At 39.9% G+C, this 19,397-nt stretch overlaps 1 long non-coding RNA gene across 1 annotated transcript in view; it reads right to left on the bottom strand.

Moving 5' to 3' along the window:
- Positions 1–14,673, bottom strand: part of LOC122455843 — a 189,115-nt gene extending 174,442 nt beyond the window's left edge. The window contains exon 1 of the long non-coding RNA XR_006274337.1: positions 14,575–14,673. This is a non-coding gene — a long non-coding RNA (uncharacterized LOC122455843). The remainder of the gene's footprint in view (positions 1–14,574) is intronic.
- Between the last annotated feature and the right edge of the window lie 4,724 nt (positions 14,674–19,397).

Here is a 19,397-nt window from a genome sequence, read left to right as displayed (position 1 = left end):
ATGCTTGCCCCATGCATTTGTACGCACAAGTGGAGTAGTCTGCCATATCACTACCCAACCTGCAAATAATGTAACCAGAAAATAGAGAGGGTACACATGGAAATAACCATGCTCACAATGTTGTCCATACAAATTTGGAGCCTCTTTGAAAAAGATGGCCTTGTAGATACATAGTCATTTCACCCATCACTAAAATTTAGCTTCCTACACAGGTGAATTGCTTTAAACCATGTACAGCACTGCACAAGACCAACTGAAGACTACCTTATTCAGCTGAACTAGAGGGAAATATTAGATCAGCAAAAATGGAATTTCCCAATTAGAGGTAAACCAGGACACCAAGCTAATGCCTTCAGTTTTGTGGAAAATGACATGAGATTTGTAGTCAGGATCTCTGTTTTCTACCAAAAAACCATACCCTCCATCAGCACCAGGCACTCCTAACCCCACCCCAGTAACGAGATAGTGAGGACACTGGTTATGTACTGACTGAAAGGAGCGAGTGCCACCTACTGATTCAAAACACCATTTCTTGCAGGGCTTACATTTTCCATCAAACAACAACAAAATAGAATCAAACTTGCATCATTTTTGAAATTGGACAATGCTGCACTCCCAGCCAAGATATAAATTAAAATTAAGGATCTTCTACTGCTCTCTATCCAACTACAGAAAAGATATTCATCAGATCATGTGACCATCTGTGTTTGAACCTCTGTCAAAAATACACTTATGAACAGGTAAAGGGGAAGTAAGCACCTTGTACAGAAGTTCTGCATTTTATTACTACTCACATTGTGACCTAGTGGACAGACCAGTGGAGCAGAACTCAGGAGACCTAGATTACATTCCCAGCTCTGCCACAGACCTGCTGAGCAAACTTGGGCAAGTCACTTCTCCTCTCTGTGCCTCAGTTTTTTCAAATGTAAAATGGGGGTAATTTTTCAAACCAGTTGCATGTATCACATTCGTCATTTCATCGCTCACGTAGGTCCTTAGATCATCTGGCCATTGACTTCTGAGATAACCAAGTTAGAAGTTATCACCAACTAAATTTGTTTAAAATGAAAAAATATCATTTTTGGTGCTTCATTCATATTACAAAAAACCCAACCAACCAAACAAACAAATCTGTTCATTGTCTCTTTACCTCTTACCTAGATATCATTCAACAAAATAATCTGTCAACTGCTTGAGAGCTAACTATGGATCATTACCTCTTATTATTTCTGGTATTCTTTTGCTTAAATTCAGAAAAATTGGGCCTTCTTTCCTATATTATAGTTCCAAATAGGGTATTATCTTTTTCATTACATAATTTGAACTTTATATGAAAATGATGGAATACACTAACAATCATTTAAAATTGGGCTCTGTTAGGATATCTCAGTTCTTTTTCTGGACCTTATACCAAACTTCTAAAGTACATTGTTCGGAGGGTATGCCTGTAGATATCACTATGCAATAAAATTACCACAGTCTATACAAGAAAGAGATACTGTGGAAAATCCATGAATACATATAAAAATATACTTTTGGTTACTAGAGAACAGAAATAGAGAAATTGAAGCCAACGGTTCACAAATAGAAAAGTTAGAGAGTTTATCTTTTCTCCATCCAAAATGCCCTATAAATTGCCACAATATTATCACCATATCCTGAAACGAGGAAATCTAGTGGATCCAGTTACCAGGGCCATTCTCTCTATACAACGCCCATTGTAGACCTGGGCAAAGGTGATAAATTGTGGGGGAGTGGCCAAGGGAAAAGAGCATGGCCAGAGAAGCTTTATACTCCACAGGTTTTCATCTGATGCAAAGGCTCCTTGGAGTCCACTGTAGCCAGCAGAAGAAAAAAAGCCCTTAGGTTACATTCCACCACGGGGTTAAACGGACTCCGCCAACATCCCCAAGATCAGGGGAGTGGACGGCTGACTTAAAGCCACCTTTACTCTGATTTTCCTCTTGTGTGCTGAGCAGAGCACTGTGAATCTGACCTCCGATCTTCAAAAAACAAACAAGAAACCCATACCTTTTGGTAATTGTTCAACTATTAAATAAATGTCTCAGCTACACTCCTTCCCTCAAACCCCTCCCACCTAAAAGACCGACCCCACAATTAAATGTACAATATCCCTATCTTCCTTGAGATTGGAGATTTCTAGTGATGAAATACTTATTTCATTTTCTGTATGATGCTCAACTAAAATGGTCTCAAACACAGAATAAATAAATAGGCAGACACCTATCTGGAGACCACTCTTGGAATCAGAGCTGTGTAAACACTTAAATAAACACTGCTTCATACCTTTCTTTTGGTTTTGATTTCTATGGATTCACACACTCTCAGTTTTACACTGAGCTACCTGGATTAAACAAATCCATTATAATCTCAAGCCCATCACATTTCACCTATTTTTAAGTGGAAATCTTGCAAAAAGGCTTAACTTCTCTGTGATTTTTTGATGCAGTCGTTAGTCAGCCCAGGTTCACACAAAAGCTTTTTAAGCCCTGGTGAACTTTCAAAGAATCTGTTCCAAGTTTTGGGGATAGAGTTGGTGATCCTGGAAATGAAAGGGAGAGACTGCAAAGAGGAAAGGGCTTAAAAGAATCCTGAACACGTGTACTTATGTACCCAGGAGAGTAATGCAGGAAAATGCTTGTTATATCCATTGGTCTCAGTAAAGCCATCTGGAAACTTAAAAACTACATGATCAAAGGATTTTGCTTCATCTGATTATCACTCATTTGCATAATGTTGCTCTATCTTTAAATGGATAAAAGGCTTTATTGCTTTGTAGAAGTTTGTTAGTGTTACTTTCTAATTAGACACAATGTGTGATTCTTAAACCTCATAGTCAGCATCAATGACTTTTTCCATATAAATCATTGGGATTACACTACCTGAAGCTAGTTCAGGTAGAAGGTTACCTGAGGTACAAAAGGGCTGCTCAGAAATTATAAGGTTTGGAGATATTGCATGTTTTCTTTTTCCTTCATTTTGAAGTGGAAGGATGCCATTAACTAAAAAAAAAATCAGTAGGGTATTTCCTTTGGAAATAATGTAGAAATAAGCTCTAGCATTTGTGTTTAGGAAATTCTACATTCCCATGAGTTTGGTAAAACAAGTATACTTACAGAATGTTAGGTGCTAGTAAATACATCTCAACTTTAATTACATAATCACATTCCCACACAAAACATTTACTGGGTAATTCTTACACTATAAGCAGTTGGCATCTTTCCACCAGCTGCATAACTACTAGTATTAAGAGTGAAAAGCAAACACAGTATGTCACAGGTAAATATACCGAGGTAGCAGCAGCATCTTTTCCCAGGGTAGGGTAACCAGATGTTCCAATTTAATAGGGACAGTCCCGATTTTGGGGGCTTTCTCTTATATAGGCACCTATTACTGCCCTCCCCCGTCCAGATTTTTTACACTTGCTATCTTGTCACCCTATCCCAGGGTTGTAATTGGGAGAACCAAAAGCTAATTAAGGCGAGCTGGTCAGGATTTTAGCTTGACTATCTGATATTTACCTAGGTCCTCAAAACATCTGGACCCACATTACTTGTTGGAAGAAGAAAAGTGACTCAGTATCAGTTTTACACATTTTATTAAAACTTTATTAAACAAAAATAAAATCAGGAAAACATATCACCATAGCTAAACTACTGTTGTTTATATTAAGCTAAACTAAGAATAAAACAATATAAATCAAATCAACACGTTAGTCTCCATATGGGAAGAGAATTAAATCAAGTGAGTTAAATCAAATTTCATACAATAGTATGTTCAAACCTTATAGTTCCTATAAAGAGATCCATCAAGGTGGCTGTCCATTGGGTTATAATCAACAACTAAAGAATTTTACTAAAAAGTCAATCAAATCTATTAACTTGCAACTGGTTAAATATTTTGATACTGAATCCAAAATGATTATCTAATGTCTAAACCACAACCTCAGAGTCAAGTATTGAGTCGCACATCCAGCCTCTACCAATTAGAAGAGCCGCTCAGACATTTCGCTTTCTTAGTCATGTCAACGCAAATATGAGGATCCCACTACACACCATGACCTGCAGAACTCGCTAAAGACGAGATGAAAATCCTGCAACCCTCTATGAAACTGTATCAAGATCCTTACACCCAATTTTGATGCTGAGACTCAATGGAGAATCACATGGAGCACTTTGACCATGCAAAACAGCTCATCATTGATCCTGTTGAGGAACCACCGGGTTTTGATTTATGTCAGAAAGACTGGTGAAGATTAAATCACATCAAGACATCTCATGGGAGATGTGGACAAATTCTCTTTAAATGGAAAATGAGGCACACACCTGTGGTCACCAGGCACAAATGATAGAGCACATCATATCCAAAAGTCCCCTTCTTTCTTTTGCTGGGACCTAAAGGACATTCACCAACTACTCACTGCCATGGCAATGTGCTGGCTATCAAATTTGTGATGGTTGCTACCTACCCAAGCCATACGAAATCAGAAGAAGAGCCAAGTATGAAATTTCCTCCTTCGATTTATATTCTTATGTGGTAAGAATGGTAGCTAACCATTTCCTCCCACCTCCTTCCAACAGGCATCATGTAACAGACTTTAATAGAACACTCTGATAATCAGAACTTTTATATACCACAATTTACAAGACAGTTTTAGGTCTTTTAACCATAGAATATGGTACATGCTTTATGAGACTATATTTAGGGTTGCTTAAAGCTAGTGAGCTTTCTTTCTGGTGCCTTCCCCCTGGGGATTTTACAGGCACTCATGCAAGCAGGCAACCCCACTTTCACACCCTAAAATTAAAGAATATGACAAGGCTGGGTTGTCTCTGAGCTAATAAGGACAAAAGCAGAAAAAGAAAAAATAAGATAATTGAGATAACAGGGTGTTCACGAATTCCGCACTCTCACAATCTTCTGGACTCTCGTGGAATATGGGCTGAAACTGCCACCAAAAAGCCATGCAAAAACCAAACAAAACAAGGGAGAATAATAAATTCCACCACCCAAATCTGATGTGGAAGGAGGGACAGACAAAAGAACTGTCACGATGTTGAGAATGTGAAGTAAATTAGATGTTTATAAGGATTTAAAAAAAAGCAGAAATAAGTCACGAAGATGGAAACATCTTTGCAATATAAAACGAGATTTCTTAATCCACTAACAATTAACTTAACATATTTACTAGGCTAAAATTTTGAAGCCTGAATGGCTAACAGTGGGAACCGAAATCCATACGCTGGCATCTAATTTCAGGGAGACTCTGACCTACACTATGAAGGCCACAGAATGAGGAATGTAGGCACATCGCTCCAGAGAACACCTGAAGACATGAACTCCTGAAATCAAGGGGCATTTTGTTATCAATTTAAACGGATTCAGGAATAGAATCATAACCTCAAACACCAGTAGCAAAGCTAGCCTTGAGCAATCCTTGGGCTCAGGGAGTATCAGGCCTGTGATTGCAACTCTCACTGTGCTTTTTTGTGTGCATTGGATTAGCAGTAGCTACAACCTAGCCTGCTGTTAAGGGAGCTTTGTCGGGATTATTATTTTTTGCTATTTAGTAACACTGGAATTCGAATCACATCTTTACCTTGCCACTAGTGACTAAAATCGCACAAGCGTTTGCAGAGCAATTTTTATGCTCTTCACCAACTTTCTCGGGATCTTTTATTTGAATGAACAAACCTTTCCTCAGTTTTAAAAAAAAGCATTTACCTGCTCCTTATTGTCCACTTATTTATGTCCAATTTCCCGCTGTGCTCTTAAACATGGGTAGGATGACAGCAAATACTGTTTTTTCTAGAAAAGTGGATACTCTGAAAACCTTATTAAAGTTATTTCACTCCCTCCTTATGTTACTCCTGTGTTAGTCTGCTACAAATTATCAGATTTGGATGGACAGAATACTCCACTGAGCACTTTATCAGGCTCAATATTTAGTCTCAGGCTGGCAGTTGTTATTATAAGTACTATATTTGTTGAGGGAGAGAAGTCAGCGGAGTGGAGGCTTAGTGAAAATACACAGTGCAGAAAGAAAGACAGATTGGCTATTTCCATACAGTATATTTGCATAATGGAAACCTCAGTTTTAAACCACAGCACAAGCTGAGTCCACAGAGAAGGGCACTCTTGGACTGAGCTTTTCAAAAGGTATCTAGGGTGTTTGGCTGTCTGTCTCCCATACCCCTTAAGCAGCTTTAAAAAACTCAGCCTAAACTCTAATCTGCCCAAATTTGCTTTCCCATCTATCTAAAACAGTCTTATAATTGAAGCAAAAATTTGGAGGACTGTGGTTCACTAATGGTGTTACTAGGATGTGAAGTAAATACCCCCTGTCCCCAAAATAAATAAATACTTTCTCACACGCACACTCAGGGAAACATGTAAGGCACATAAAAGATCTACAGGAAGTATGAAGTGAAGGGAACACCCACTTAGCACATGTACAGATGTTTCATATTAGAAATGAGAGTACCAGCTTTGGAAAAGGCTTGGATACCTCCAAAAATTGGAGATACTCTCAGGCAAAGCCAATATTTTACTATTCACCCCCTGTGGGTATGGAGAGGCACTTGGACAAACTCCCAAGACCGTAGAAAGAAGCTTAGAACAAGCCAGGCAAATCTCATTCGCTCAGATACCACTTCTGGAGCGGTGCCATGTTGACTGAATGACTTCCTGCCCCTGCAGGCTAACTGTTCAGTTACTGTGATTGTAAAACGGACACAACTACTTTGACAAGGAGTGCTGTATCTCAGTCTTCTCTGGCATATCCCGGTACTCTTCCGCAGAAATTAGAACATGGGAGCAAGACTGCTTCTCAACTCTGTTATCTTTCCCTTCCCCTGTACTTTTCATGAAAGAGAACAACCAAGGGATTTGAAAAGACAGAGCTCCACCAGCTCTGCCCCAGCTCCTCTCCTGATACGCCCCAAACACATGCTTGAGATCTTTATCGTTTAGTCCCTGCTGCACTTTGCCACCACTTGGAACTTCACAACGAAAGCAGGAATGTAACTCTCATCTTTCTACTCTAAAATCCTAAGCCACCATTATTTGCAATAAAGGAGAATCTTCATTTTATTATCAAGCCAGATAGCGTCTATCAAACTGTTCTGATTCTGTCCAGTAAAGGGCAGTGGTAAACTGATGTAACTGTTACCTGGGGTTTTCAAAACCCAAAACTGTGGTAACTTAACTGTTTCTCTCCAAGCAGTGTCAGGAATAAATCAATGGGAATACAGCAATTCTCTGATAAATGATTGATACAAGCAAGCATGCTCTAATCTAAAACTACTATTTATTAGATATTAAGCACACACAATAGGCTTAGGACATCCCAGATATAGTTGCCCACAGTCTGAGATGGTCTCAGGTGATCACCAGCCAGGCTTCCAGGGGTCCTCTTTCCATCCAGCTGACAGGGAGTTTAAATGTCAGCTTCTTGCCCTAAGAAAAGCTCCTTTTGACTGCTCAGAGGTATTTACTTTTACCTAATCTTTTAGCAAAGCACATAACCTATAGTGGGTCAAAATAATGTGATCACCAATTCCCCTAATTTCAACAAACTACTCATTCTCTCAAAACATTTCTAGTATTTCTAGCTATAAACAATAATATATCAGGGGCACCTAAAATCAAGATAGCTATTCACTCACCCTTTTCCATAACTTTCTATCCCATCCTCCCATTCTGATTAGCAAACTTCAAATATGAAGCTATCTAACCTCACCTCACCTCATCAAGGCCTAAGATTATTCTTCGCTACGTGGTATTTGGTTTTCGGCTAGCAGTGGTTGAACATACAAAATGGCTGACTGCAGTAATGTCAAGTTCTGGAGTACACACAGGAATGTCAAATTCCAGGTTAACATAAGCAGCCAATTCATCACCTTGTGCTTTCAAACGTACTTAAAACTTATTTTTTTCAGTATGCCCCATTTAACAGAGACTTTTTATTGACTATATGATATTTAACGGTGGAGAGCATGGCTTAGCCACGCCTTCACTGCCTCTACCCATTCTAGAGTAGCGACCCTGCTATTTACGCTCTTTAGCTCGATGAGAGCTAGCACAAATATGTGTTCATGAGCCTGAGAATCACACTCCTACCTCATAGCATAGACAGAGCCTTTGAGACAGATCCATTCTATTAGCCAAGCTCCTGTAGCCAACTTCACATTTATAAAAGCTCATTCACTGCCCATCAGGAATGAAGTTCTCAGGTTATAGCTATAAGGTGGCCTCAAGAGCATAAATCATTATAGATGGGTTGGGATCAACTGTTGAAAGGTACCAATAACAGCTTGCTTTGTATTTTTAAGCAATGAGTAGAAGTTCAATCCCATTGGTGACCGTCAAATCCTAGTGAAAATTTGTAGTTTATATACAGATAAAAAAACACCTACACAATATGTTCCATTTTCCTCGTGTCCACTGGCAACCTTTATAGCCATCATTCACAACCCTGCCTAGCAATGGTGAAAGCTATGGGATTCAAGTGTTTTAACTTATTTTACCTCTCCAGGATAACGTTAGGTGACATGATGGTAAAAATGCCTAAGTCTAACATACACTAGAGCTCTCACCATTGCTACACTGATGGTAAATCATGGTTACCAAGTCTGTTACGTAGATGCAGCCACTGTCTGCTAAACAGATAATTATGATTATCTGATTATATTATATTAATATAACTAATTATATGATTATGAGTGATAATTATCTAACACTTTTTCTGCAGTTGCACTAAAATGAAGTATTAGTAATTCATATTGGTACTCCCCTCCCCCACAAATTATATTACACTGACAACATGAAGGATGTTCAAATCTAAACAACCTATAAAGCAGGTAATCTCTAAAGCAGTGGTTCTCAACTCTGGTCCACTGCTTGTTCAGGGAAAGTCCCTGGCGCACCAGGCTGGTTTGTTTAACGGACGCATGCGCAGGTTCAGCCGATCGCGGCTCGCACTGGCCGCAGTTCGCCGCTCCAGGCCAATGGGGGCTGCCAGTAGCGGCATGGGCCAAGGAACATGCTGGCCGCCCTTCCCGGCGGTGGACCAGAGTTGAGAACCACTGCTCTAAAGTCATGAGACCAGATAGAAGTTTGCAATTTGAATGCAATTCACCTACAACAGGATGTTTATTAGACTACAAATAAAATGACCAAAATAATAATAAAATAAAATGAAACAAAACATTAGCCTGTGGTTTATATATATTAGACTGTGGTTTATAGCAGTAGATCACACCTAACAAAATAAAAGAAAATCCAGCAGACTGCATTATCTTTTTAATTACATACTGGAGTTTTACACAGAAGCTCTTATGGAGCACTTTTACTACAGTAACTTTTTAAATTGATTTATAAAACCAATAAACTTGAGCCTGCCATTGTGTTCTCAGCAGTCAGCATCATGAATTAATTTACTGTAAGATGAATATTGTGGCTTCATACTAGATTTGTCAACCAGAAAGAATTATGGGAAAAAACATTTTATATAGGATTTTTGTTTGTTGAAGCCAAGTTATCCTAAAGTGAATCAAAATTTCAATAAACAATTCTGAGCATACACAACATTGCAAAATACATAATGGTTAAATTCAAACAAGCCATTGTCAATTATCCATGTCTAATGCACCCATTGCTTATAGATTTCTAGAGATATGTCAGTGCAAAAGCAAAATGTATAGTTATACCAACAGAGAGAGAGAGAGAGAGAGAAATAGAGGGTTCATTTGAGATTCTGTTACTCAGATTCATATTATTTAGGATTTTTAATACAAAGTGATTTCTTCCTGTCACACAGAAAAGATTCATTTTGCTAATACATTTTAAAGGACAGCAAGTGGCAGTTCAAGTTCAAAACACAGTGTAATATTTTAAAGTAAAATGTTTTCTTTTAGACTGAACAAAAACGCTCAGCAACCAGTTTGTCTCCAATGGGCATCTGTTAATGAAAGCCTTCCGCATGATAGTCAACTCAATGTTATGTGGTTTTCTGCTTCTATTGAAGAACTGTATGCTTGCATGATAATTAAGTGAAATCTCACCCCTTTGACTCTTAAATCAGGCATCAGTCACCATCGCTTTCTATTTAGAATTTCTCAAACTTTACTCAGGAACTATTCTACTGGGTTTCAGTGTTTCTTGTTCATTTTAACATTTATAATTGCCAGCATTGTGAAAGGTGAAGATCCTTATTCTCTACTGCTATGCACTTGCCAAAGTCATTTATATCTGTGAAAAGTGGGTGTAAAGTAACCAGTCTGATTTGGTTGCATTTTACAGCTACTTTGTATAGATGTGAATAACCATAAATGGGGCAAGACAGTGGAGAATCAACCCAATAGGTGGTTCCAAAGCTCTTTGGAATTAATAGGAGTCTTTCTATTGGCTTCAGCACCAAGAATAAGGTACTCTTGAATGGGAGTAAAGGTAGCAAAATATTGCTAGCCAAAATATTGCCAATCCAAAACCAATGAAAAGATTTGAATTCAGCAGAATTGCCCTCAGTGATTAAAGAAAGAGAAAAGGAAGGAGTCTCAGTGTCTAGGAATGAAGACTCTGTTCAGAGCTTGAATAAAGATTTTACTAAGAGTGAGCAGCGTATTTATAACTGTAATAGCCAAAATAACCAGATGCGACAACCATTGATCCGTTTTCATTTCATTCTTTGCCAATATTTAACTGCATTTTGTATAACTTAGATACAAATGAAACTCTAAGATGTTAGTAATTTTCTGGTATATTGCAATACAGGAATTGCTGGGAATTATTTGAATGCAGAGCTCCACCCCCTGAGAAAAGGGCTGAACCAGGCCAGAGAGGCTGCGCGAACTTCAGCCAATCAGTGAAGGCCTGGGGAGAGCCAATCAGGACGGGTGGAAGGGGCAGCCAATCAGGACTGGGCAAGGTCCTATATAAAGGCTGCCCAGCTAGGGAGCAGGGCAGTCTCTCCCTGATTGGCAAGGGAGGAGGACTGGCTCCTGAGCAAAAAGGTAGCACCTTGGACAGAGCAGTGCTGGGGAAGGGCAGAAGGAGATGGGGAGTTCTGGCCAAGGAAAACCCCAGGCTGCAGGCCTTGCTACAAAGGGTCGAGCAGGTGCACAGGGCTGAAGGGGAAGCGGCCCAGGGACAATAGTTTGACAAGGGGAGAGAAGGAGGGCAGAGAGGCTGCTGCTAGAGGGTCCCTGGGGTCAGGACCCAGAGTAGCAGGTGGGCCTGGGTCCCCCCTTCCTTCTTGTACTACACCTGGCTGAGGAGGAGTGTGGCCTGATACAGGCTGTGGCTGGCTCCTGTGACAAAGGGGCTAGACTTTGAGGCTGCAACTGGCCACAAGAGCTGGTGTAGATCAAAGACTGCTGGTAACACCAAACCCCCGGAAGGGGGTGAGACCAGAGCAGTAGGCCTCCAAAGCAACACAGTAGATGAAGGGCAAGGCACTATGAGCAAAAGGTGCTCCATGACTGGACAGAGCTAATTCCTGGACCAAACAGCGGGAGGTGCCAGCGGTGGTGAGTCTTGACCCTGTCACAGTGCTATGCTTAGGGAAGGAAACCAAATGCACAAATATAGAAAGGGGGGAGAAATGGCTTGGCAGCAGCACTGCCAATGTGCAATTGTCAGCAATGTGAAGCTGTTGCAAAAAAAGCAACTGCAATTTTAGATTGCATTAACAGAGGCATAGCATCCAAGTGATAGGAGGTGATAGTACTGCTCTTCTCAGTGCTGGGTAGGCCTCAGCTGGAGTACTGTGTCCAATTTTGGTCACCAATGAATAGAAAGGATGTAGAGAAACTGGAAAGGATCCAAAGGTGAGGAACAAAGATGATCAAAGGGACAGAATGCAAGCCATATTAGCAAAGGCAGACATAACTGGGTATGTTTAATTTGGAAAAAAGGAGAGTAAGGGGGGAGATACTTGAAAGGCTCCCTGAAATGACCAGAAAGGGGTTTTACACTCACAAGTAGTTAGTCCATCTCAAGTGCTGCATTATATCAAAAGTGAAATCGAATGAAGCTGCTGGGCGAGTTCTGGAATCCCATTCAAAATACAGTTAATGAATGAACATCACTGTACCAGAGGGTACCATTGGCTCTCTAATTTGCTGGAGGGCATGACCACAGCTCATTCAAATTTGTGTTAGAACACCCACGAAAACAAAAACAGAATGGTATTTGCAATTTTGTTGTCACAATCAATACATGCCATGGTCTTTTGGGAAGAGTAATTGAAACAGCAGGCCAAATTCAACCCTGCCAAGGTGAACTTGGTTCAAAGTATGGCCATATAGTTCTGAACCAGTAATGATGAGATGTAGAGTAAATTGAGGGTTCCACTATTAGCGGGATTTCTAGAATTCATCCTTATTAAGATATTTATTGCACAGTGGATCACTTCATTCCTCAAAGCAATGTGCAGCAAACATTCAACGTGCATTGCTTAGGGCTGGATATATTATTGATATGCTAATAGCATCTAGCTTCAGGGCATTATAGAGACAATATAAATACTTTGAGTCACTGCTTTAGATAATATGAAATAGAGTGGAGAAGTACATAACTTTTAAAAGTTATCACAGCTAAAGCCGGTCAGGAATTTTTTGACAAATTGTTTTTTTGTCAGAAAATCCCAATTCATCGAAACCAAAAAATTTTGTGGAAACGTGCGTCACCAAGAGTCCCCACTCTGCCTAGTTTTCTATCTGGCCCAATTAATATTTAGTAAGTCCCCATTCTGCATGATTCAGAACAGGGAACATATGAACAGCCATACTGGATCAGACCAATGGTCCCTCTAGCCCTGTATCCTGTCTTCGGACTGGCCATTGCCAGATGCTTCAGAGGAAGTGAACGGAACAGGGCAATTCATCAAAAGATCCATCCCCTGTCACCCAGGGGAGACTTGAACCTGGGTCTTCCACATCCCAGGTAAGTGCTCTAACCAGTAGGCTGGTAGCTTTTGAGGTGAGGGATTTGCTCTCATTTTTTTCATGAAGATTTTAAAGATTTTGATTCATTCTGCATTGGAACAAAAACAAATTCCAAAACCTCTAAATTTTTCGTGCACTGGAATTCCAACCACCCCTAATCGGAGCAACTTTCTTCTGTAGAGTTCATATTGACTTTGTGTGATCTACTACCATGATGCCCTGCAGCAGCGAGGATTGTCCTTGAGGGTACTACCTAGAAACTCTAATGTAATACTGGCAAACAGAAGTGAACGACTGATATCATCTAGAGGGTTCTTGCACTAGCCTTATGTATTCTGGCGATATAGGTTAAAATCTTGATTCGGTCAAACTGGAAAATGTTTATTCACAAATCCTAATTGTACATTGTAAGAGCAGTCCACGCTACAACCAGGGGTCAGTGGTCTCAGAAATAATAGTCATTTCCAAGGCTTCAGCCCGGTTTGGGAACACACTTAAAGGACTTTCTGCACTACAAATTGGAACCAATTAGGGGATAACCAGGTCCCCATAGCTTTATTGTAGCAGTAGCATAACATGGCGTAAGTTGCATCTTCTCTGCACTGCCTGAGCTGTGTAGGGAAGCCTGGAAAGCCTCTAATTACACCATGCTGTTATATCCTCACTTTCACGAGCATCAAATTATTCCTGAAAGTTAACAAGGATAGCAAAAAACCAAACTCACTCTGGTATACAAAAAAGCAGCAGCTGAGGAGGAGGGATGCAGAATTTGCATAGATGTTGTACAGGTCTTTGTAGGTTTAGCCCATAATTTGGGGAAAAGGTCACTTGTTGCCTAGAGCTCAAATGAGAACCATTATGAAGTAAATTGATTAAATCAATGTGAACCAGGCTAAGAGGAAGTAATAAATGAACTACAAATTATCTATCCCTCTAATTGGTCTGAGCAATTAGATTCCATTAATGGAGATTAAAAAATTGAATACCTCAGCAAACCACTGAGGATTCCACCTTGACCAACTCTTTTACATTCTGCAGAAAGTGAGCAGGTGGGAGGATAAATTAATCTCATTTTTCTTAGATATATTGTACCAACTGGTCCATGCAACACAACACTACTATAACATTTCATTTTGAGTCACAGGACTCAAAAGCTTCATAGGAAAAGGGAGGACAGAAGTGTTAACACAGAGCTCAATCCTACAAGCCATACCATTGACTTCACATGAGTAAGGAATGCAAAATGACAAGGAAACAATCTCCAAATGTTGTGAAACTTTACATTTTCCAAACCATGGCATTCCTAAAGTATTCTGACTTCAAAATTAAATTCCAAAATGTATCAAGGTAGCAGGATCTAAATAATCCATAGAGATTTTAACATCCATACTTCATTGGCACAGGAGCAATTTCAGAACAGATTTCTACAGTTAATGAATAACACATGACTGAAATAGGTCTACTTATTAGGCATGGCTGCAAGATAGCTAGCAAAAATCTAAAAGGTTAATTACCTAGTTAAATAAAATAAAAAGAAAAGGTGACAACACATTCTTTCTGGATGTCATTTCCTTTTCAGATATGTTAGTATAAAATATATATTTACCAGTTTTAAGCAGAAAACTTAATCAAGATGAGGTTGTATTGCTGGCTGTCCAATGACAGTATGCTGAAGAAACGAGTGTACCTTTCTGGCTTACTAATGTAATTCAGAGGTATCTCAAACCGGTGCTGTGCAATTGTAGAACTCTGCATGTCTCTCTTATTCTTTAAAGAGATCTAAAATAAATATTTAAAAATGTGCCCTTGCAACAGCAAAATTGCACAGCTCATTTCTCAAAGTCAGCAAATGCAAAAGTTCATGCTGAATGTGCAAATTGTACCTTGATCTCTTTTGTGTATGTGTGTGTATGCATAAAAATACTGGCGCCATTCTCTAGTGCAGTAAGTTTGTTTGCATCACTCCCCCTGCAGCAAAGCGGGTTTAAACCTGGAGGACAAGAACACCTGAGGATTCTTTGTCCTAGCCTGGGGTGAACTTCCCCTTAAACACAGGAGGACTCTGACAGGGAGAGCTTGGAACAGAGCTAGTGATTTTCACCAGCTGAGGATCAGGCAAGCTGTACTTTAAAAGCACTACTCCCTTCATTCATCACTAAAACCAGCTGTTCCTATATTCAGCATTCCTGATAAGGTGGTAACTCATTTGAAGAACAGCATAACACATGCTTCCCAGCAATCACAGAACAAAGAAACATCTGTTTTGTTTTCTTCCACTCTCACACTTCTTTTTTGGGTGTCTGTCCTATTCAAGTAGCCATTAAATCAATTACCCTTAACTAAATCCATTATAAAACAAAATCCTGCAACACCATAATTAATGAAACACAGATAATGAGAATCACCACAGTATTGGACACACAGCACCTTGTTTCCTACACAAACAATGCCACAGAATCAGGAATTTTTATTGTAAAGATATTTACATGATTGCCAACATATTTTTATGTGTCAATGGCAATGAAAACTGGAATGATATTGGCCATGAAAATAAGCAAGCACAAATGTGTGTTCTCTAATGCAAAAGTTCACCTGCCCAGAAATTAAACATTTATCTAGTATATTGCAGTATATAATACCAGTTCAAACATTTTGAGGAAATCACACAGTACTTCCCTGAGGGCTGATTAAATCCATCACCTCAATACACACATTTTTATGAAAGACCATATTTCATGTAGTTGTGATAATATGCAAAACCAATTCAAATCCCAGTTCTCATTTAAATTGTGTTACAGAATATGTCATCCCTTTAATAGATTTCAACCCTGAAACACATTCTTGAGCTATTCCAGTTGCAATAGTGCATACGATATGCCTACAGAGCACATGGGGTGCTCTTGCAGTTGTCCATAAGCATCAGGGATTGACATGAGGCTTTTCTTCCTCCAGCAGGTACTTGAAGTGCTCCTTCCTAGTTCCCCAGAGACCTTATTATAGACCACTGGCCTAATTACACAAATATTTGAGTAGTAAGTGTGTCATGCAAATGAAAGATTGTGTTGTAGTTAAAACTGTGCTGGGATTAAGGAAATATGCATTCAGTACTTGGCTTTGCCATACACTTCAAGTGTGTGCTAGGGCACACCACTTAATCTCTTTGCATTTCAGTTCACCATCAGTAAAACGGACATTCTAACACTCCCTCTCTCCTATCTGTTTTCTCTATTAATGTTGCAAGCCCTTTGAAGAAGGGATTGTCTCAGAACGTGCACAGTCCCTGGTACCGTAAAGCTCCAAACTTGTTTGAGACTCTTAGGTGCTACTATAATAAGTATTCCTGGATAACTGCAAGTAGCCAGTTGAGTTACGGGTATTTCAATGGGGTCATTTATAAAAAAAAAATTCTCTTCTTCATTTCTAAGGACTCTTTTGTGGCAGTTGTAGATTATTTCCTGGAAATTTTAATACCAAACATGAAGTGTATATTTTGCATGCAGCCTCACCTTATGTTTTACCAAGAGAACCTTTCTAGTTAATGGACCACGTTTTGTTTCAAGCTTGTCTGCTTGACATTATCGATTCTCATTTTGTTTACTTCTCCCCAGAGTCTCTAACAGTCATAAGGAAAACACAGTGAATGAGAATCTCTCCAACATACAGGAAGCAAGAACGTGAAATAAAACACTGAAGAACATGTAGGAAATGATTTCAGGTTTTAATAGAGAGTTCAAATATGCACTGCAAACCTATTTGAATTTTGTCGGGGATGGGGACTGGGTTTGAAACTTTGGATCTGATTTCATTTAGAAAATCCAAAGGGCTCTAACTCCTTCATTCAGATAAATCTCATGAGATTTCAAGCATTTTTTTATTCAATTCTCACAGCACCACTGAATCAGATCCTGAACTCTAACATTGATTCAGCCAGGAACCCATATCTGAATTCATTTGAAGAGCAGCATAACACATGCTTCCCAGCAAACATAGAACAGATTAAATAGACACCTATTCTTTTGTTTGCTTGCACTAACTCCTCTCACCCTTCTTTCTGGTGCCTCTGCTTATGTTTTATTCAAGTATCCATTAATTCAATTGCCCTTAACTAAATCCATTATTAAACAAAATTTGCCTGCCCACCACAGCTCTGGTTATTAATTAATTACAGTTTAATTTGCATATCAGCCAGTTAGTCTGTTGAAAAATCACTTGAGTGCACAGGTAGGCAGGAAGGATCATGGTCTCATTCTGCAAAGAGATATTCTCGGGATGATATACAGTGCCAATTGTAGATGCACAGTAACCATGCTGGCAAACATGATCGCTTCTATAAATTACTATTAACTAATGTTTCTACCCATCCTATCATTTTGGGAGAGGATGTCAAAAAAACTAACATGGAAACATACCACCTTTACCAATCTTACTCACCTTATAAAAGGTATAACACAACTCTTTAGCTGCTGATACCAAATTGCTAGCCTTTTTTCATATTTTGCTAAAAATAAAAAGCATTTAAAAGACAAGCTTTATTGATGCCAACTAACTCATTCACTAGTTAAGGGATTCCTCCAGACACAATGTATCTACAGTCCTCCGAGCCATGCTAGACCCATGCTAACTGGGCTTGCAGACATCAACTTACGCAGCGGAAATGTTGGCCAGCTGCAGAAACCCCTGTCTCGCACTCAAAGTGCCCATGTTGCAGCTTTTAGAGCTCGATGAGAAAGAAGAGTCCATGCATTCATTCTGAAAATGTGGGCAGTGGTAGTTAGCCCATAAAGTGCTCTAATAACCTGGCAAAATGGGCAGGTGAGGATGCAGTGTGAGTTTCAAGTTACGGCCCCTTGCTGGAATCTCAGTTCAGAAAGTATAGCTGGGAAGAGGGGAAAAGTGTATTTAAGCCCCTTTGTCCCTTTTGAGTTCTGGGAGCGTGCCTGGTCCCCAGCATAAGCACAGGCCTCCAGGCCTGTTCTAACTTTCAGCAGCTTCCTACAGATGACCATGGGCTGCTCATCTTAAAATATCTGGGGCGTCGAACACTCTAGTCACACACTTCCCATCTCAGGAATGACCCTTCGTCAGAGGGGCTGCACAGGAAAAAGGGTTATGTTGATTGTGGGCTACCCAAGGAAACCTCATGTATTTGCAGGGGTGGAAGAATCTTGTTGCTTTCCAGCCCCTTTACATCACTGGAGCAGAGTAAAGAAGCCAGCTGCAACCCAGAATCAGGGCCTTTGCTTCCTTACGTTTGTGTGTTTACATTGCATCTTCAGCATGAATTCTGCCATAAGACCTAAGCAAGAAAAGTGCTGAGCAGCAGGAAGAGCTCTCAATTACTCAGTAGGGACTAATAGCACTGCAGACTCAGATGTGTATTTTAGGACTAAAGTCTGACTGAGGAGGTGTTCAGATACTGAAGAGAAGCCAGTACTGTTTTTCGAAAGAAGCAAAGGAGTGAACCAAGCATTTACCATCTCACAGATCTGGCACCTATTCCTACAAAAAATAATGGAACAAATATGACATGGCAAAAAAGAAATCACCAATTATCTAAGATCTAAAATCACTCACGCTGCTGCGAATCTTTAGTAGCTCCACTATTGAATAATCCCAGCCTGCCTTTTCCCTGTGTTGTTTGGATATTTGCTTTGATCTCCAACAACTGCCAAACCATCAGTTCCCCAGCAACAACCTCACTCTCACAGCCCTCCTCTCTTTAGCTCCTCTTCTCTGTTTTCTCCCTAACATCCCCCTTTCTTCCTTTTACTACCCCAATAACATAAGAACGGCCATACTGCGTCAGACAAAAGGTCCATCTAGCCCAGTATCCTGTCTTCTGACAGTGGCCAATGCCAGGTGCTTCAGAGGGAATGAACAGAACAGGTAATCCTCAAGTGATCCATCCCCTGTCGCCCATTCCCAGCTTCTGGCAAACAGAGGCTAGGGACACTTCGGAGCATGGTTTTGCATCCCTGCTCATCCTGGCTAATAGCCATTGATAAACCTATCCTCCATTAACTTATCTAGCTCTTTTTTGAACCCTGTTATAGTCTTGGCCTTCACAACATCATCTGGCAAGGAGTTCCACAGGTTGACTGTGCATTGTGTGAAGAAATACTTAATTTTGTTTGTTTTAAACCTGCTGCCTAGTGATTTCATTTGATGACCCCTAGTTCGTGTGTTATGAGAAGGAGTAAATAACACTTCCTTATTTACTTTCTCCACACCAGTCCATGTGGTCATATTAGTGCCTCTCTTCCAGTAACCCTCCAAAGCCTTCATCCATAATAACAAACAAACATATTCCTTGGAACTAGACGCATGCCAACTATCACTGAGCCCACTCTGTTTGTAGGTTGCATCTCCTTCCCCCTTTGCCTGACTTGTCTATTCCGTCTGTCAGTTCTGTGGGGCAGGAACTCTCTT

The sequence above is a fragment of the Dermochelys coriacea genome, chromosome 9, assembly GCF_009764565.3.
Source record: "Dermochelys coriacea isolate rDerCor1 chromosome 9, rDerCor1.pri.v4, whole genome shotgun sequence".
NCBI classification, from domain to species: Eukaryota; Metazoa; Chordata; order Testudines; family Dermochelyidae; genus Dermochelys; species Dermochelys coriacea.
The sequence above is the reverse complement of the archived record's forward strand: the minus strand, read 5'-3'. Positions and strand labels throughout refer to the sequence as shown.